The sequence below is a fragment of the Ambystoma mexicanum genome, chromosome 5p, assembly GCF_040938575.1.
Source record: "Ambystoma mexicanum isolate Mex_15411 chromosome 5p, UKY_AmexF1_1, whole genome shotgun sequence".
In the NCBI taxonomy this organism is placed as follows: domain Eukaryota; kingdom Metazoa; phylum Chordata; class Amphibia; order Caudata; family Ambystomatidae; genus Ambystoma; species Ambystoma mexicanum.
The window spans coordinates 705,872,646-705,894,921 of record NC_090930.1 but is presented as its reverse complement, the minus strand read 5'-3'; positions in this window follow the sequence as shown (position 1 = coordinate 705,894,921).

The window sequence follows — 22,276 nt, the reverse complement described above, 5'->3', positions numbered from 1 at the left end:
ATCATTGACAGCAACAATGGGGCAAGCGAATCTTAAAATAAATAATTCTAGAAGATTAGATAGAACAGAGGTCGGGGTCCGAGTGGGTACCCATGAGGTAAAGTAAGAATTAATATGATAAATAACAGAGAGAGAGAAAGAGAGAGAGACAGAGAGAGAGAGTAGTTTTTGAGCTGTTTGAAGCACAACTAACGCGATTAGAGGGTATTGATCACAGAATACACATCTTTAATTACAGGTGACACAGCACAATGAATGTGCTGTTGAATCTGTGAAGAGGTCAGCACATGGAAGTGCGGTGGCACATTGAAATGTTCTAAGTGAATAGACGCTAGAGATAGGTTGTCTTTCTCACTGATACTGAGCTACATTGTATGGCACCCCGAGTATCAAGCTAAAGCGGGTGAATTTTAATTCCCTCTTTCTTGGTTTTTGTTTGCAGGATTTAATTAGCTGAACCAATCCAAATTGAGGGTGGAGATTTACCCTATCGGGCAATTGAAAAAGAGCTACTGGTACTGGTAATTGGTTCTCTCTAATATACACTTATATACATAGGCGCTATTGACAAGTGTTGATGGTTATCGGACAGTTCATTTTGCAAAATAGAAAGATTTTAATTGATTTTATGTATGTCCTATAGAAAACGATAAAGATTCTGCATGAAGGTGTTTTGAAGATTTTAAACACAACATGTTCATAAGAGTCCAGTCCTGAGGAACATGGGCATCAGTGCTATTGTAGACCTAGATGTTGCTCGGTCGAAACTAATATAAGGGAAGTTCTATGCAAAATATTGAGGAGCCAGGTGCACCGCTGAACTACCTTTAGTTGACAAATGACTGTATTGTATGAATTTTGTAGGTAATTTACTGGTATTGAAGTTTCACTTTACACTTTTATTGTACTGTCTATGCACTCTTTTGCACTACTACTTGCCCAAATGCCAGACAAATTTGAATTTTTGTTTTTTACATGTTTATTGCCAAATTGTGTTGTTTATGAAATAATAAGATATGCTAAATTTGCAGAACTTTCTGAACTGATCTTTGACCCCAGTCCATGCCATCTTGTATAAAATTGAATACTTTAAGTGAGACACCACATTTGTAGATTGCAGTGGGCACATATGACAGAGAGAAGAGCACAAAAAACGACGAGACACATCCAAAGATGGCACAGAGTGCAATGGGTAGTGATAGATCATTACAGAGAGAGACAGATGGGCACAGAGAATGACCAGCAATATTGCAATATTGCAGAAGAAGAGTGGGAGCGAACTGAGAGAATGGATTACAGAAAACGAGATTCATAGGTGAAAGACAGAGAAAGGAAGGGAAGGAGACAGTGAGAAAAAGGATAAAGGTAAGAGAAGTGACATGAAGGGAGTGGGATGTGGGGAATTATAGTCAATTGTATGGACGGGAAAGGGAACAAAAGAAATGGAAAGGTGGAAGGAGAGGCATGGTGCAGGGTGAGACTGACTAGGAAAATAAAAGAAGGAGAAGGAGCAATAGATGGCGGAGGGGAGAGTACATGAGATTAATGAACAGTCATTCTATGACACAGATAAACAGGTATTGTTAAAGACTATATATGAGGCTTCTTTTCATAGTCAAATGCGTGCATGGGTTAATTTGAGCCTGGATATGTGTACACATTTTTATTCATAAAATGTGCATCAGAAGAGGTTGTGTTACTTGCTCAGTGTCTTAGCAGAGAGGGCAAGACCTGACTGGGCAGAGTGTCTGATCTTTTTTGTTAACAGGTGCAATGCAAACTAGTGTGAAGTGGCTGAATGGCTGAAATTATTATAACTTTTATACAAATACAATTATAACTATTCAGCAGAAAAAAAACGAATGTAATTATTGAGGCACTATTATCCCTAGTGCATCTGTACATTGAATGAGAGAGTAATATAGACATCATTTCTTATCATGTGCACAGCTGCCAACACGATCCGTTCCAATCTGTAGGTGTTTCTCGATTCCTGTTTTTTTGTGCTGCATTTAGGGACTTGTAGTGCGAATTTTAAAATGGATATAGCAGAACTACAAGTTCCAGAATGAAAAGAACCACAATCAGGACAGTATAAACACCTAAAGATTGAAATTGATCATGTTAGCAACTATGCATTGAAGCTCAAGCATGTGCCCTGCAAGTCTGCTATACTACTGATTGCACAGTACTGGCACTTCGCATCAGGTCTGTTGCCTTAATGTGCATCTGCAATAACTGTGTTTCCCACTCAGTTACTACACTTTTATTCAATGGGACAGTAGTATTAGTTCTCAGCCTTCTATAGTGCAGCTTTAATCAATATACCCAAGAACAACATGTAGTAGCAATTTTAATACATAACACTACACATTTCAAACAGCTGCACTACTCCCTCTTGTCACCTTTTGGTTGTTGCAGCATTGAACCATCTCAATGGGATTGGTTCCCCTTTAATAGTAAGGCACTGCATCTTTTAAAATATCTTCCATATCTTAATGGGAAAGTACAGCCAGTACTCCACCTGTTTTATGTACTCTTGATGTGACAATAGCAGCACAATTCTCCAGGAATACGTTAATTGTGCTTTGACAGTGCTGATACGTATCAGCAGATCAGGTTTATATATAATGGAGTCATACGGTATTTTTCATCAAGGATGCTTTGATTTTAAGGGGGCAAATCGGCATGTTTCAGAAGGGATATTTGCCTTTAAAAGGACAGTGAAGCCACACACCTGCAGAACTGGCATGCATTTATATTATTTGAAAAGGTTTACTTAGTGCCTCTTCCCCACAAGCATGGATTTATTGTACTCGTCCAGTGTTCAAGTGGATATCAGGCTATATTTAATACGGAGATCAGCCACATCTTGAGCTGCCTTCGAATGTATGCTTTCATCCAGATATGTGATAGAGACTGATAGTGAGAGTAGCAAGCTGAGAGGGGCAAGGCATTCTAGATTCAAATGTTTGGGATTCCACAATAAGCAGGTTCTTAGAATCTGCCGACACATTGTAGAGTGAGGGACATAATGCAATATAAGTCCCCCACACCAAAGGGGGGGAGCCCGGGGGCAAGGGCAGGGGACAAGGCAGCCTGGGGAAGTCCTTGTCCCCCTGCCATGCCATCTGCTACCCTGCACATCCTCTATTATTGTATCTGCTGCTGCAGCGTTCTCTGGGTTTTAGGGCTGGAACCTGCTCGCTCATGGCGGTGTTGCTGCTCACTCCACCTCTCCCTGCCCTAGATCATGCATGAGGCACCCACTCATGGAGGGTGAGCAAAGCAGGAGCGAGGCTGGTGGCCAATGGAGAACACCATGGCCCAGGGTGAGGGACATGGCAGTCTGGGCCAGAACCTGTCCCTCTGCATTACCATCTCCTTTCCTACTCCCACATGAGAGGCTCCAACCAATGGATAGGATTTTGCTGCAAGGTGTGACATTTTCATAAAATCCGGTCAGAGATTCACACTCAAAAAATTACGACATGATTCTTGGTTTGTAGCTCGCAAATAACAGCTCAGGAAGCGCCCCGGAATACGATTCCCACCATGTGTGTGAGGCTGCTCCTAGGTGCGAGAGTCACCAAATTATTAACACTGTGCACCCATTTTTGAAACTCATGTAACACGTGATATGGTGTTTCAATGTGTGAGACTTAAACATAATCAGTGAAACTTTGCATTAAAGTGTGAGACTCCAATACAGGGATTCGGGCAGTTCTCCAAGTCGTGGTGCTTGCACCATATGAATGAGATAGGCACCCAGTAGTAAGAAACAGCCAGTACGTCAGACTATTCTCCAAGGGATGCATTTGAATCCAGGGAGCCACGCATTGTTAAGTGTGAAGGTCATGCTCACTGAGAGAGGCTGTTAAAAATGCGAGACACACCACCAAGAAGAGGGGCTTCGATTTAGGATGTGGAACTTTCACCCACTGAGTGCAACTGTTCATCTCGTTGTCAGACTTTCTTTTAATGTGTGAGACTTTGCTTCCAAGAGTGTGACTCCCATCCAGTATTTGTGACAGCATTCCCAGAAGTAGGATTCACATCGAATGAATGATACTGTGCCATTATTTGTGAGACGTTCACCCAATTAGTGATAGTCCTTTAAGTTCTATTCTCATTAAATTAATACAACCGTCTTTGACTCATTCTCTATGTGTGTGATTATGCTATATTTTGAAAGACTCTCAGTCATCCATTGTATGAGACTGTAGTCTCACATGTGAGAGCAAACTCAACAATACGCTTACATTATGTAAACTTTATATATCGCGGATACAAGAGAGAAAGAGAGAAAAGGAGTTGGAGAAAGCCGAAAAGACACATGCAGAACTGCTGTATAGTGCTGTCATGATTGTTGGTGTTTACACTATGTCATCAATAAAACTTGCTTACTCCAGCACATTTTGTCTGATCTGCAGAGCATTGCTCTGTTTAGCAAGAGCAAATCAAATTGTGAGTGTTCTTTTAATGCATAGAAAATTATGGGGAGTGTGGTACAACCATCCGTAGTGTGAGTAGGTTTGCATCACAGATGGCTCAAAATTACTCTAACTTCCACAGAATTTCCACGATTTTTATTGTTTTGCCTTGCAGTGTGGAAGCCATCTGGAACACTGTGACTGGCTCCAGGAGGTACATGTGACTGTCTGGAAGTTCATTTTTCAATAAAGTATTTTTTTTTATCCTTGGCCACATCCAGCTTTGCCAGAGGACCATGTGCACCATCGCAGGGGTCCTGTCTACAAAACATAGCTCCCTGGCCTTACATTACCCAGTACTCTGTGTGCAAGATTGGAAGTCATCTAGAACACTGTGATTGGCTCCAAAATGGGACATGTGACTCATAGCCTCCCATATTCAGACTACCCTGGGCATCCAGCCCGGGCGTCTGCAGTGAAGGGGCAAAAGCAGCAAAGGGTAGCTCCAGTTTGATCCTGTTGGGGTTGGAAGGGTATAGGGCCAGAATTTTAGCCCAATGCAGAACTTAAACCTGCTTCTTCTCGGTCAGCTATCCACCCCTTCCCTTTCAGCTCACTCATCTACTCTCCTCTTACTTGTGCTGCACCCTTTCTTCCTTGTCTTCACTCGGCTACTTCTTCCATGCTCCATCATGCATCTTGAGTTCTCTCCATTTCTCCTTCTACTCGCTGTTCTCCTTCCCTTCTCTCAAAGCTTTCAGGCTCACTTGGTGTAACTCCTGCATCAGTTTCGAGCTGCCACATCATTTTCCTTCCCCCATGCACACATACCCCTCAAATAGATGTTGCAGTGCTCCAAGGATCTCCAACGTCATATGTCCCTCTTGCCTATTTCAAAATATCTGCTCCTCTCCCCCACCTCCTGCAACTCTCCTCTGCAACAAGTCTTCCTGCATCACTGACCACTTCGACTGTTATCACACTCAACTTTCACTTCTGGATATCAAAGAAACATGGATCTTCTTTTGTGACTTGAAGCTCTAAACACTGACTCTGCTACCTTCTCCCACAATCGCAGATCTGTTGCAAAGGGAAGTGGTGTGTGCTTCTACAAGATCCTCCAAAACTGCCCCTCATTCCACCCTATGACATCATCTCTTTGACTTTTGAACATGCACCTATTCAATGCCTCTCTCCTGCTCCTCTGACTCGTCTGGCTCTCTATCAATCCCCTGGTCCTGTCAACTCCTTCTTCCCTAATCTGACCATTCTCAATGTGTAACTTCCTACCGAAATCCCCATTGCCATCCCCGGGGACTCCCACCTTCCAAAGCCCTCCACATATATCTGCCTTGAACCTAAACCCCTCCTGCCTGACCATTCCCACTCTTTCTACACCCTCCATGACCAACCTACCCACTCTGGTGGGAACTCTCTTGACCCTGTCTTTTTCTAAAATGAATTCTCCTCCCCCGACCTCTCCATTGGCCCCTCTCCCGCTGATCACTCCAGTATTCACTTTAACATCTTGGTCCCTCCACATTCTACTCTTCACCACCCCTCTTCAATGACTAGTATGAAATTCAAGCAAGACTCACTTGCCCCTTATGTTGATGGTGTGACTTCCTCCTCCTCTCGCTTTCCACTATTCCACTGACTGTGCTTTGATTTTCACTATGTCCTTATGATTCCATTTGACTAACACTATCCTGCTCAGAGTTCCACACCTTCCCGTCCCTATTCTTAGCCTTGGATCACCACTGAAATTTAGACCCTCAAAAAAGCATGCGCCGTGACTGACCTGTGATGCTGGGGGAAATCACACACACCTTCCATACTCTAAGTCTACAAAAATATCTTCCTGCTCTAACCTCTGCACTGGACTCCCTATTCCCCTCCCTGCATAATCACCTGCGCACACTTTCACAAAGCCTCCAATCTTTGCTCACACCTCCCAAACCAATATCAATCAACTCCTCCCTTTCTTCTTATGACTTTCCTCACTACATTTCCAACCCTCCTTCTGTTCACGACCACTCTCCATCCCTCTTCTATGGTTGGCTACGTCTCCCCTAACTCTCCTGTGGAATGAACACTCATCTTTCACTCCTATTCACTGTTTTGCACCCCAAATGGTCAAAGGCATAATCTCAATCACCTTGCCCTTATCCCTCTCAGCTCTTTAACCCCTCTCTCTATCTGCTGGACTCTTACCTGCCTCCTTAAAATATGCAACTATCTTAACCTTACTGAGAAACCCTCTGCTGACCCAAAATCCCAGCAAACTATTGCCCAGTTTCTCTCCTTCACCATTATTCAACAATTCGTAAGTGGGTGATCTTCAATGAGTTAACTAAATACCATGGCGATAATAGCCTTGGAGATCCACTTCAGTCTGGCTTCCATTGGAGACACTCCATCGAGACTGCCTTCATGAATGTCTCCAAATTCCTCTCTAATGCTCACTGCAGCAAACTCTCTTCTAGTCTCATCCTTGTTTGACCTTTCTTCCACTTTTGACACTGTCTGCCACTCCTCCTCACAAACCAGGAACTTGGATTTTGCAGATCTGCTAATGCCTGGATCACCTCCTACCTGAGTGATTGAGCCTTCAAATTCCCTTTGTAGTCACAAACCTCTGACCCCAACCCTATCGCTGTCAGTGTTCTCCAAAGATCAGTCCTTGGACCACAGATTTTCACTGTCTTGTATACTTGTAATGTTGAATCCACTGCCTTATTGATGAAGGTCCTAATAAAATGTAAAGCCAATTTGTTTTAATATTTTAATGTGCAGTTAGCTTTTGAAATTTGAGAAGCTCATGACCCATTAGAATGAACCGAATACAAAGGTAATCAAATAGTTTTGCTTTCTCTATCGCATCCAAATGAACCTCTAATTTAATCCTATGTTTTCTAGATTTATATAAAGAGCAGGTCATGTTCTTCTTTTAACAATATTCTGTTCAAGCTCTAATTCAGTTCATATCTCATTAAATGTACGCATCTGCTTCTGTAGCCCCATTGAATTTAGAAAACTTTGACCACATCATCAGCAAATAACAAAATCGGTATTCGTTCAAAATTTATCATCAGAGTATCTGCGGGAAGACAAATTAAATTTGAGGCTGTTTCATTAATAAATAAGCAGAATAGAATTGCAATTGACCTAAGATCACAACTTTGGCAAATGCCTTTTTTCAACCCTAAAATATTCTTTGTTATTGCACCCTGAACGCCATTGAATCGTAGCCAGGTTTTCACTGTAAAATAACTGGATTATGGAAATGATTGACTTGGGGCATGTTGCCTATCGAAAGAGTTCTGTAGCTCTATCCCCGGTTCACAATTGAAGGTTGTTTTCAGGTCAAGAAAAGACAAGTATATATTTTGTTTATTGATTTTTCTTACACTGTATGCAAAATCCTTTACCTGCGGAATCCAATCTTCGGTAAAGTAACCCGTTAACCAAAACACACAGTATTATATTCAACACTATATCAACTCAGACCTACGTGATAATATCATGTGAATAAATGTTTTTCACTACATTTTCACTACATTCGGTTGCTGAAGTCTCACTTCAGACATTTTCTAGGACAGGGTCAAACTACTAATCGAACTTCAATCTCAGAATATTTGGTGAAACTGTTGGTTAGTGGTGAGGAAGCAATTAGGAATATATATTGTTTCAAAAATGTTATTTATTCCAGTGTTTTCATCACTGTACAGCTATCAACACATGCATTGCTCTATATTTCCAAAATGCTAGACATACCCAGGGACATTCCAAATCCAGATGCCACAACATGGTGATACTGGAAAGTAACAAATGCAAGAATGAGAAGAACAGGGAAAAGACCATCTCCTTTTATACATTGATACTGCAGAACAACAGCGTAACAAACATCGATTTCACCCCAACACTAGGAATGTTCAAGAGATAACTGATGTCCTAGTAAATATTGTTTTATCTTTATTTCCACTAAAAATAGCTCAAAGAGAGAGAGAGAAATCAGGAAAATATTTGTATTCCAACCAAAATTGCTAGTACCTATATGTGTCTTCATTCATTACACCGTTGACCCCCACATATCATAATGCAAAACCCTGGGCTTTCTGAAAGGAGTGACTTGGAACTTAGAGTATAGGTTTAAAATTTGTGAAGATTGCAGAATGAAGTCCCATCGTCGACATAATAATGCTCAGCCTAGAAGGTTCGGCAATGCATTGGGAGGAAATAAGTAACATTTTTTATTTGGATTTCTTTTACTTTCATGAAAATATTTGTTTATCTTTACTTCCATAACAAATGTCTCAGAGAGGGAGAGACCAGCACCTTTGTGATCCCAATCAGCATTGCTATTTCTCGGATGCTGCTTCATCCTTTACTCTTTGGACCGTCATTTCATGATTCAAAAGAGTTGCTTGTGTAAAGGCATAACTGGTGGATCAGAGGTTAGAGCATTGGCTTACCAATGGTCAAAATGCAGGTTCAAGTCTTACTGTTGTGCATATTCTCAAAGTGGTAGGTTGAGCCGTGCAGTGGGAGGAAATAGGTGCAACATTTTTTGTAACCATTCTAGAAGTCTTTGTCCCTTTATTTCCATAAAAATGGGTCATAAAGAGAAGCTAACATATTTGTTTATCCCAACCAGCGTTGCTATATCCCAGGTGCATTGTCATCCTTCATTTCTTCGATGCCCATGTCATAATGCAAAATGCTATCCCTCTGTAAGGCTGAGCTAGTAGCTCAGATATTAGGGTGTGGGTTTACCCATAACAATGGTTCAGGTTTGGGTCTTCTAGGTAGGACGATGCTCAAACTGATAGGTTAAGCAAATAGAAGGACACATATTTAATGTTTTTCACTGCTAGAAAAATATAGCGTTTTGTTACAAATGGCTCAGAGTGATCGGCACCTTTGTTTATCCCAACAAGCATTGCTACTTCCCATACGCATCGTCATCTATTGAAACTTTGACCGTCATTACATAATGCAAAAAGATACCATCTTGGTTTGGAAACCCTGTGGCTTAGAGGTTAGAGGATGGGCTTATAGGTAGAAAGGTTGCATGGTCAGTCCTCTCATGCAAATGGTGGGTTTATCTGTGCTTTTGGAGTAAATATGTAAAATGGTTAAATATTTTTTTTTAAACTTTTGTAAAAATGTGTTTTATCTTATTTCCATTACATATGGCTCAAAGAGAGAGACCAGCACCTTTGTTTATCGCAACCGGAATAGCTAGATCCCAGCTTCATCTATTAAACCTTTGGCTGCCATGCCATAATAAAAACTGATATTATTGCTGAGGCAAAAACCAGTGGCTTAGAGGTTGGAGCACAGCTTTACCAATGGAAAGACTTTAGGTTGATATTTCCTCATTTGCATGAAAATTCCAAAACTAGTAGGCTGAGCGGTACATTGGGAGGAAGTAGGTAACATTTTTAATTTGTGTTACTGTTATAAAATATTGCATTCCCATTACAAATGGCTCAGAGAGACACAGAGAGCAGCATCTTTGTCCCAACCAGCATTGCTAATTCCCACATTTTTTTTTATTTTTATTTATTTATTTTTGCATTTTTAAAGCGCTCACACAGCCCGCGGGCATCGAGGCGCTGTTACAGGATTTTCTTTTTTTTTAGTTGCATAATTGTTTTTGTTAATCTTATTTGCGTATTTATAACGCGCTTAAACACCCAGAGGTTTCTAAGCGCGGACCAAGGAGCTCAAAGGTTAGAGAATGGGTTTTCCACCAACAACAATGCAGGTACAAATCTCCTCCTTGGCTGGAATATATTCAGACTGATAGGTTGATTAATGCATTGGGAGGAAATAGATAATTGTTAAGGATTTCTATTGTTATAAAAATATTGTTTGTTCTTCATTTCCATTCCAAATGGCTAAGAGAGGTATCCATTACAATTCGACTGCCATTTGATAATGCAAAAAGCTATTCTTTTGGAAGAGGGACCTAATGGCTCAGATGCAAAAGCATGGCTTTACTGAAGGTTGCAGGTCAGGTCCACTTGTTGGCATGAAAATAGTCAAACTGGTAGGCTAGCCTGTTTGATGGGACCAAAGAGGATACACATTGAATTTGTTGTCTGTTTAAGACAAATGGTTTATCTTTATTTCAATTACAAATGGCTGAAAGACAAATAGACTAGCAAAATGGTGTGTTCCAACCGTCAGTGCTATTTCGAAGATGCATCTTCAACCATTACACCATTGACTCCACATGTCATAATGCAAAAATCTATGATTTCCAAAGTTAATCCTAGTGGATTAGTGGTTAGAGAATGGATTTGTGATTGTCAAAATTACATATTCAAATCCTCTCCACTGCTTGAAAATACTGAAACTGGTAGGTTGAGGGGTGAAATAGGAGGAAATAAGTAATGTTTCTACTCATAAAAATATTGTTTTATATTTCCATTACAAATGGCTCAGCGAGAGACTGGCAAATGTGTTCGTCCTAATCGTCATTGCTAGTTCCCAGATGCATCTTCATCCATTAATTACACCTTGACCGCCAAATCATAATGCAAAAAGCTATGTTTCCTGAAGGGAGACTTAGTGGCTCTGAGGTTAGCGCATGTTCTTACCAATGCAACAGTTCAGGTTTCAGTCACCTTGTTGGCATGAGCATACTCAAACTGGTAGACTGAGGGGTGAATTTGGTGGAAATAAGTAATATTTTTAAATCGTCTTCTATTATAAAATGTTGGTTTACATTTATTTCCATTACAAATGGTTGAGAGAGCCTAATGCCTTTGTTTATCCCAACCAGCAATGCAAGTTTCCAGGTGCATCTTTATCTATCACAAGTTTTACCAGCATGTCATAATGCTAAAAGCTATGATTGCTGAAGTGAGACCTGGTGACTTGGAGGTTACAAAATGCATATATCAAGTGAAAACGTGCATGTCGTCTCTTTGGCATAACATTTCTCAGACTAGTAGTTTGAGTGGTGCATTGGGTGGAAATAAATACTGCTATAGAAATATTGTTTTTATGCTTGTTTCCATTACAAATGGCTCAGGGAAAGAGACCAGCACCTTTGCTTGGCCCAACGTTCATTGCTCGATACATCCTTATACATTACAGCATTGACTACCATACCATAATGCAAAAAGCTATGCTTGTTGTAGAGAGACCCAGTTGCTTGGCGTTTAAAGTATGGTATTACAAAGCACAAAGTTGCAGGCTTAAGTCCCCCACATTTACGTGAAAGTGTTCAAACTGGTCAGTTGAGTGGTATGTTGGGAAGAAATAGATACAAATATTGTTTTATCTTTATTTCCATTACAACGGATTCGGAGAGTGAGAGACATACATCTTTATCCCACACTGTATTGCTAGTTCCTAGATGCAACTTCATTTATCACGCCTGTTACTAGCATACCATAATACGAAAAGCTATCACTTCTGGAGGGCGACCCAGTGGCTATGAGATTAGAGCATGTGTTTACTAAAGGTAAGATGGCAGGTTTGTGCCCCTCACTGGCTTAAACATGCTGAAAATTATTGGTTTAGCAGTGCATTGGGAAAACAGATGAATACTTTTTTAATGTTTTATCACTATTATAAATATATTGTTTTATGTTCATTGCCATCATAAATGGCTTGGAAAGAGAAACCAGCACCTGTGTTTATACCAACCTTCATTGCTAGTTCTCTGATGCAACTTTATGTATTGCACCTTCGTATGACAAACTGGGTTCTGCTCTGCGGGAGTACACGCATGAGTAAGCGTAAAATAGCACACTCAACACTCACACTTCTACAAAGCAAAACAGAAAACAATCATAAAGGTAAAACACTGACATTTAAGAGATATGCCTCCTTTGCCTTTTGTGGTTACTTTGGCCGAGGGAAGGTTATACTCTCAAGAGGTGAACCAGTAGTATTCCAAACAACCCACTTTCATGGTCCAAAATAAATGGAATGTGCAATCAATGTTCTTTAAAAATATATATACTTTAAACACACCAGCTGCATGTGGAGTGAATAGAACCTATTGTACAAAAACCAACCCCGAAAGTAGAACGGAGAAGATGCAACAGACTAGAGAAAGTAACACTCTGAGTATAGTGTCAGGGTTGGTAGGTAAAGTACTAAAAGGGTATCTTTGAAAAAACAATAGATTGTGACCTAACCAGTCTCTATAGTACAAATGGACCAAGGGGACAGTTCAGACTCAACAGTACCTGGATTAAGTTCTTTGTGGGATGACACAGTCAGACCTGGGATTGAATGAAGATGTGAGCTGATCAGAAACAGTGTGGGCCTCTAGGATCTCCAAGGTCTCAGCAGCTAGTGGTCATTGAGTAGGGATGAATGTGGGTGTCGGTGTGGTAGAAGGGTGACTCTCAAAGATGCAGGTTGGGGCAGTCCTAGGAATGCATCACAGTTGGCCACGGCGAGTCAGGCTTTAGCCACTGGGAAGGGTTGATAAGTGATGCTCCAGCGGGACAGTGGGCGACAGTCAACGAAGTAGTGATCTAAGGTGCGTCATGAGCAATCAATGAGGCAGAAGTTCAAGGGCTGGATGGGTTGAGCGTCGGTTGTAACATCCGGTTTGAGCTGGTGTATCACTTTCTGGTCAAAGGTGCAAGCAATGTTCTATGTGGTGGAGCAGTGCAGCAACTGACATTGCTGACTTCCTTCTTGTTCCAGGTGCGGTGAATGTGAAGTGGCTGGTTTGGTGTGGAAGAATAGGGAGCTTTGGCTGGTCTGGCGCTCTGTTGCAGTGAGGCCCACTCTAGGGGACTCAAGGATATGATGGTGCCATTTAGGTTCTGCTCTCCCAGCTTTAAGAGATTCCAGTGCAGCGTGGCAGGCCATGATCAACAGCAGAGGTTACTCACGATGTGCCCCGGGAGTGGTAGGGGACACATTGTCCTTCTGTCTTGGATCACTCCTTCTTCACCTCAGGCTGAGGGCTTTGGGGAGTACAACCCTCCCAAAGAAAGTCCAGTGAGATCATCAGAAAAAATCTGCAGCCTTAAAGGTTCTTAGAGGAACTGAGCGTAGCTGATGAAGGGGTGGAAGGCCAATTTGTTTAAGGGCAAAAGTCCTCAGGTGATTGTACTAAAGCAAGCCTGCCTTTGTGGTCTAATCCCAGCTCTGGAACGGAGTGGACCTTCCCCTCCTGATGTCACACCCAAAGTTCTTTGCTCCAGAGGAACTGGAGGGAACAGGAAAGAGAGATAGGGACGGTGAGAATCAAGATGTGGAGCTCTTCTTCCATTGACCAGAGCTCTGTTAGCTATCATAATCCTGCCCCTTCCATTCTCATTGAGAACAAAGGCCTTTAGAGATGCAATACCCTCGTGTGATGCTGCTCCTTTTGAAAGGGTGTGCACCCTTGATGCCCGGGACCAGGAAAGCTGCCTGCTGTGCAGCTTTTTCAGGTAGAGGTTGTTAGCTGCCCTCGCAAAGAGATCAAAGTGGAGACGCGGTCCTCCATGTTCCTCTCCTGCTATCTGGCAGGTTACAGTCTGCTGTCTAGAATACACACCACCATCTACTGCAGAGTTGACACACAGGAGTTGTGCAATATCAAAGGGAATTTGGTGGCCATGATCATATGTGGTATCATGCACTATTCCTAAATTTAGGTATAGCTTTGTATTTAGAGTTTACCCTGTCAGCAGCACAGGCAATGTATGATTATTATAGTTTTGATTACAGGGGGCACATTTTAAATGGGACCTCTGTGCCACAGGGACTTGGTTTCCAGTACACCTTTTGATCACCATGTCATAATTCGAAAAACTATGTTTTTTAAGGTAAACCCAGCGGCTCAGAGGTTGGAGCATCCAGGCCCAGACAGGCCTGTAAGGCAATGCCTGAAGTACCAGCCCGTGAATCAGATGTGCCATTTATGTGACAGACTGGACAATTTTTTGGGCCAGATTGGGCCAGTTTCATAAATTATTACACTAGTATTAAACAATGTTCCTAAGCAAATATATATTCAAAAACATTAATTGCAACACATGGTATCAAAACACTCTCTTGATTAATACTCAAACACGGTGTGCTGGAGAGTAAGGAATTGTAATGTGTGATTTCTGGACACTTTTTAAATTGGGACTTGGATAGATTGCTTGCACATCTTCATCAGTTTCATCTTTGACAGATAGGTTATGGTGCAACAAGCTATATGTTCTGCTGATAGTGTTGGTAGTTCATAGGCTAGTCTGTGGGTTTATCAATGGCAATGTAGCAGGTTCAAGTTTTATTGGTGAAATGAAAATAATCCATCTAACAGATGAACCTGTGTTTTGAGAGAAAATAGGTCAAAATTGCATGTTTAATATTTGTTATAGTTATACAAATCTGAATGTATCTTTATTTTTAACACAAATGGCTCAGAGAGACCAGCACATTTGTTTATCCCAACCAGCATGCATAGTTCCCAGATGCATCTTTAACCATTACTCATTGGGCAACCATGTCACAATACAAAAAGCTATGCTCCTCCCAAAAATACTATACTGCACCACAAGAGTTTTCATGCCCAGTCACTGAAATCTAATATCCCTTATGGGCAGTTTCTGAGGGCCAGGCGAAATTGCACCAAAGTGGAAGACTTTATTAAGCAAGCTTCGGTAATTGAAGAAAGGCTGCTAGAAAGAGAGTATCCCAAAAGATTGCTTAAACAATCTAAAAAACGTGCAAGATATCAGCACAGAGATATCCTTTTGGGAAAGGACAGGAAAAGAAGAAAGTTGGGAGAGGACCAGCTAGTATGTGCCCTCACGTTTAATACCCAACACAATAAAATTAAGAAGATAATATCTAGTCACTGGCACTTACTTCAACTTAATATGCTGAAATTGGCAAAACCCATTTATGTGTTTAAAAGAGGCAGAAACATTAAGAACTGGGTCTCTAAGGCAGACAGAAATTTTGTTCAAGATAGCCAACCTACTATCACTGCATCGTGGGGTATGCCTCCCATTAAGGGACATTACCCCTGTGGCAATTGTTCCGATTGTCCCAGTACTTTGGCTACTACGACAATTAATATTCATGGAAAAGTTTGGGAACTGAGGCATCATACTACCTGCCTTAGTGCCAATGTAGTATATGTTATTATATGCCCTTGTAAGAAAGCTTACATTGGGAAGTCTTCTAAGGCAGTGAAATTACGTATAAGTGAGCATAAATCAATGATCAGAACGGGCCAGCAGAATGCTCCTTTAACGTTACATTTCCTTGAATTCAACCATAAACCAGAAGATTTGAAATGGTGGCCATTTGAAAAGGTGTTGGGCACTGATGCAGCCAACATCGCTGCACGCCTAGCACAAAAAGAACAATGGTGGATATATCATACCAATAGTTTAAATATTGGACTCAATTTGCAAGAGGAATGGAATTGATCTCCAATCCTCAGCGAGGAAGGTTCTTCATGTCCTTTATTCTCCCTTAAATTTGCATTAAACTTGCACTAAATGTCCTGTTTACATATGAATTGGACTTACTTCAGGGCTTAAGACTATTTCCTGAGTCCTTTTTCTAGCTCTAGGACCTGGATTTATACCAGGATACATGTTGCCCTTTGGTGGACGTTGATATTGGTCCTTTGTTTGTGTCCTTGACACTATTTGTGAAATAAAAGAAGGACAGTTTCTTCGCAGTCGGTCTGGTCCACTTTTCTCTAATGGCGGATGTGCGTACCTTCGGCCCGAGACGAGATTAAGGTAAGCAAGTCTGTATTGGGTGGCAACGGGTTTATTAGTACTCTTTGTCGCATATGAGCTGACGCGGTCTGTTTATATTTCATTTTTTAGACCGTTAGAATACCGAGTCAAGAATTGCCTTAGCTTAACTCAACGGCTGAGGCAGTGTTCCGTCAGAGAGGGGTCATTTTTGTCCTCCGGTTAAACAGCAGTGTTCTGTTTTTTAGGTAAGCTGTTTTCTGTTAGGATTTGATGGGTCCTTCTCAATGGCATACATCTGCTAACAAGCTTTTTTGTAATTTGAGCCCGTTTGTCTATTTGATTTACAGATCGTTACATGAGCGAGCATAAACGTTCTGTGGTGAAGAGCCACGCCTCCTTCTAATCTAAACGTGCTGTGTTGAAGAAGGGAAACTGTGCTTTCGTTTCCTTTTCCCTTCACCGCGGCTACACTGACATCCCTCAATACGAATAAAAAGGGAGCGGTGCAATAGGGAGAGAGGGATCTAATACAGCCTGGGAGAGAATCTTTCAGAAAGAAGGTATAAATATGTGTTTTGCTCCGCCCAGAGAGATTATTATGGTTAGCTTATTCTCATCTATTGTGACATTTTAATTTTTATTTGTTCCAAATTCTTTAGATATCGTCACTTCCTTCAGGGGTCTAGCACTTCAGACCCTCACCAGAGGTTACTGGAATACCAGCCATTAGGCGAACCAAATGGGGTTTGCAGGTAGGAATTTACTGTATTTTTGAAACTGATATGTGAAGCCTGTCCTAGTGGGGTTCACCCCGGTGTGATTAGAGTGGGCTGTTTTAGCACAAATGGGAAAGTGCAGATTATTAGGAGTATGAGAGTAACTTCCGTTTTTCTGAATCCCGGAGTCCTAAATGAAATTAGGGAAATTTCGGATGGGTAAATGAAATCTCACTGATTTGGTCAGTAATGCTTTCTTTCAAAATAGGATATACACAGCCTATGATGTTTATAAAACCGTGGTTAAAGAGATGTCCACTTTGGACTTAGAGTTGTTTTTGTTCTCTAAGATCTGGTTTGTATTGTTAGAGAGGTAACACTGAGAGAGGGTTGACAGGGGTATGTAATTGTAATTTTAATTGTATGTTTGTTTGCTTTTAGAATATTTGTTAAACGTTCATCCAATCCTGATGAAGACACACAATCTGTCAAGTCGAAACTATTTTACCAACTGGGAAGCCTTTTCGTAAAGAAGAATGATTTTTTAAGGCACCAATAGTTGATACTTTGTTCTGGAATGAACTATTATCAATAATGATTAGTTTCTTGATTATTTGGAACTATCAATAAATTGAAAAGACGTGTACTAATGAAATGAATAGTACTTTTTTGTGACACTTTAGCTCATTTATATGACTTTTAGATGTTCAATTAGTGAATGAATGGTTGAATGCTTGAATAGTCAAAATGTTTTTTAAGAATTGATTAAATTATTTCATAAAATGTTGTTTATACAAATCTAAATAAAATGAAATGATGATTTGATCTTAACATTCCCTTGCCTTCCTCTTTCAGTTGTTTTCCTCATTTCCTGGTACCATTTTTTGTATTATTATATGTCTCTACCTCAAGGTACCAGTTAATATTGAGGTTCCCACCTTGGGTTTAGCCTCCCAAAAAGGAGACCATGTGGCCCAGATGAAAGTGCATGAGTTTACCAATGGCAAGGTTTATTTTCAATTTCCCACGTGTACATACAAATTCTTCAACATGTAGATTAACCTGTGAGAGGTAAAAGGTAAATCTTATAGTTTATAAAAAAATCTTTTACGGATATCCACATATATTGTTTTATCTTTATTTCCATTACATGTGAATTAGTGATAGAGAGAGAGACCCGTGCCTTTGTTTATCCGAAAGGGTATTCCTGGGTTCCCAGATGCATCTTCATCCATTATATCGTTGACTGCCATGTCATAATGCAAAGAGCTGTGTATTTGGCAAAGAGACCCAATGGCTCTGAAGTTAGAGCATGGTTTTACCAGTACAATGTTGAAGGTTCTGGTTTCTTCATTGGCATGAAAATGCTCAAACTGGTAAGTTGACCAATGTGTTAGGAGGAAGTAGGTAAAATGTTCAATTAATAATGTTTTATACATATATTGCTTTAACTTTATTTCCATTACAAATGTCTCAGAGAGAGAGAGAGACCAGCACCTCTGTGATCCCAACCGGTGACAGTCCTGCAATAATGCAAAAAGCTATGCTTTCTGAAGGTAGACCCAGTGACTCAGAGGTTAGAGCATGCATGCTCGGATTTGCCTATAGGGCAATGCTTGAACTTCACGCCCTGAATCTAGAAGGGCCAATTACCTTTGTGATCCCAACTGGCATTGCTAGTTCCCAAAAGCATCTTCATCCATTACCCCTTTTGACTGCAATGCCATAATGCAAAAAGCTATGGTTTCGGAAGGGAGACCCAGTGACCAAGAGGGTAGAGCATGCATTCTTGGTCTTGTCTATAGAGCAATGCTTGAACTTCACCCCAAGAATCTAGAAGGACCATTTATATTGACAACATTTACAACTTGTTTGACCATAGTGGGCTGTTTTCATAAGTTACTAAACTAGTTATAATAAGTGTTACTAAGCAAATATGTTTTCAAATGCATTATTTGCAAAATATTGTATCAAAACCAGCCCCTGGGATAGTACTCAAAACCTATCAAATTTGTTCCAAACTAGGAGTACCTTTAACCACATTAAGTATACCCTTGGTCCGTCCAATAAGCCTAGAGCAGATACTCAAGATGAAGTCTTGGAGAAGTCTCAAAAGATCCTTGAAACATACCCTTTGCTTTCAGGGGACAGATGAACTGGAATGTAAACTTGATGAAATTACCTAAATGTATAATTATAGTTTGGTCTCATGTTTATAGGCTTCTTACAACCTTCACTATTGAATCCCAAATGATGGCTTTGTATGTCTCACCTACAGACACACTTGAGAAGGAATGTCTCTTCTGGCTAGTAATGAATTGTAATGTGTGATTGTGGGCCACTTTTTCATTTTTGCCTGGATGCAGTTTTGGCCCCAGTCTGATGCTGACTAGTTCCCAGAAGCACATTCATCATTACACCTTTGACTGTGTAAGTGATTTCAAACCAGCACTCCACCTAAGTCAATGCCTAGCGTGAGACGCACATCTGAACCCTTAAATATATATTTGTGTCTATAAGTTATTTTATTTCTGAATGATGTACCCTTATATCACGCCCCTCTCTTTGAATCCACCTGGTCTCACTGAACCAAGAAGGAGGTTGTTTTGCAAAGTTAAAAGATTTATTTTATGAATTGAACAAGATATATATCACACTTTTATGAATTTGAACAATATATATATATATATCACACCATTAGTATTTATACAATGTTCACCATCAGGTGATATTACAATCAACAATCTCTTTAATCAGAATGAGTGTGGAGAAGAAAAATAATGCAGCATGAAATAATACTTGATATGGATAGGAAAACAATGCAGCATAAAATAATACTTGATATGGGTTCAATCAAATGCAATGTCACTCTTTCCCCCTGATACTACTCAATTCCCCCCAATATGCAGTATAAAGATGGAAGGGGAGAACGCAGGCTTCAGGAATATACAATCTCAACCAATAGCATGTACGGTTCAGAAGTTACAGAGGTTTTAGTAGAGGTCGATTTTTCTCAGAAAGGAGTCAAGATTTCAAATGAAAGATGCGCTTTTGAAATTACAAATAGGATTTCTTTACACTAGGGAGGCTATGAAGATACAAGATACCCAACCGGACAGCCATCAGATCAGCAGCGCCTATGTTCTGACTTTTGCCCACCGAGACACTTGTCTTTCCTCAGCAAATATATTAGCGCAAAGACGATATTATCACTATAATTATCAAAGGACTATATGGATAAGGGAAAGATTCAGGAAAACAAAAGAGATTCTCCAATGCAGTTCTGGAGGTGATAGAATGGTTTAGATAGGATTACTTAAGGATAAGATACTGGCTATGGACAACTCTATGCTATAGATACTCACAACCATGGTTTGGAATAGGCCTGTCAGGATCTGGTCAAAGGGTTCTGGACTGGAATTCTGCTAGCCCACTGGACAGGATTCAGGCGCTTGGTTCTGCATGCAGCACGGCACTCGGGACACTTCACGGCCTCTGGAATGGATCTGACGGGTTGGTTCTGGGTTGCAGCTATCAGGTTACATCTCTGCTCTACTGGTCTGGATCTCTGGGTTCTAGCAAGAGTTTGTGGCGAGAAAGCAGACACAGCACAGCCCGGCTGCTCAATTTTTGGTGTGTCCCTTGGAAGTCTGGGTTAAAATCAGGTTGCAAGATTTTAAAAGGCCAGCTGAGAAGGGTTCAGCTTTGGAATTGGGCCTTCTGCTTTCAGAGTTCTGCAGTATTGGATCTGTGTTCCTCCTGCAGAGTGCTTCGCCAGTAAATCAGTTGATGGATGAATCTGTGTGTCCCTAGGTCCTAAACTGTCCCTATTTATGTATTTCCCTAAGGGGTGGGTAGGCTAAATTATACTAGGCACACTCTCTAGGAATCCTATTGGTTAGGGTCTGTCCTCTCTCCTGATTTGAGAAGGAACACATGGTTTCATGATGATGTGGGATTTTACAATCCAGGGAGTACCTCCCCTTTGTTTCAGTACAATAACTCTATTTTTCACATACATCATATTTACAATATCACCAACATGTTAATAATACATATTCACGTCACAGCTTTAGCAGAGCACGTATCCATCCGAGTCCCAGCTCAGTGAGAGCTTTGGTTCAAATTTGACAGTTTTTCGCGCTTTTGGTTGGTTACCCAGTGTCAGATCTGTCCACATTTTTCTCCATATATGCGCATGACATCTGGGCATAATCCTGTGAAATTTCATATTCCTAGCATTATCACAATTGCTATAACATCAAAGCATCGCACAGAGTAGTTTCAAACGGTGAGCAGCATTTTCATATTAACAACCTATAAATTACAGATTTTTATAAATTTTGCACAGTTTTCTATGAGTCTTTTTCAAAAAGATATTTTCTACAGTTTCAAATACACAAACATGTCTGGTCCCGCCTCCATGGTTTGCTGGGCCCAGAGCACTCCTGGCCTCTTCCTGCTGGGAGTTAGTTTCTGTTGACACCCAAATTTACATTCCCTTTCAGTCTAGGAAGCCTATTGTCTCTTCCCAGAGAAGCAGAGCAAAATCTCCTCCTTTTTTAATTAGCATCAAACTGAGAGTTCCTGGGCAGAGAGCAAAAAGGAAGGCATCTTTGTTTGGGGTAAATTGTGGAATGTGCCTTTGAAGTCCAGTGTGGCTGGCCTCAGTTCACTGTAAAACACACTGTTCAAAATTGTCTTTTGGTAAAATAAACCTTACAAATATACACACAGATCTCTTAATTACATTCTTCTTAAAACATAGAGATTGCATAGTAGCAACCTACATTGCTTTTGACGGCAAGTCTCTTCTTTTCCACAATTTGATTTTAAGACACAAGTTTTAAACTACAGGGTAAGTAAATGGCAGCTTGACACCGGCGAGCGGCGGTACTGCACCCATATCTGACAGGTTTTTCCAGGCAAGCACCCTTTTGAATGGGGATATTTCTGTGATGAAAGGTGCTTCTCCTGACATTGTGCTCATGGGGATTCCTTAAATAAGGTGATGGTGAACACTCCACAAGGATGTTGTATCTTCTCTACTGTTTGGGGAACATGATTTTTAAATTTCAACAGCCAAGGAAAAACTGATTTTAAAGCACTTCTGGGTTTTCCTAGCAATGCAACACTGCCTTTTCAAGCAGTTCTATTTCACTCTGTGGGCAGCCCAATGACAGGTTTTGCCAGTGTGGTCTCCTGTTTTACCACTGACATAGGCAAAATAGATTGGCAGCCTATTTTTTCGGTTTCCCTGCGCACTTCTCAGAGATTTCTAGTGCACATTGGGCTTTTTGGCAGCCATTCTGTTCTTTCTGATGAAAGCAGCACACAGTGATGTTGCAGGGCAGAGCCTAGTGGGTCAGAACATCCCACAACAGCTATGCTATAATGTAAAGCGCAATGCATTTCGATAGGAGAGCCAGTAGTTTAGAGCTTA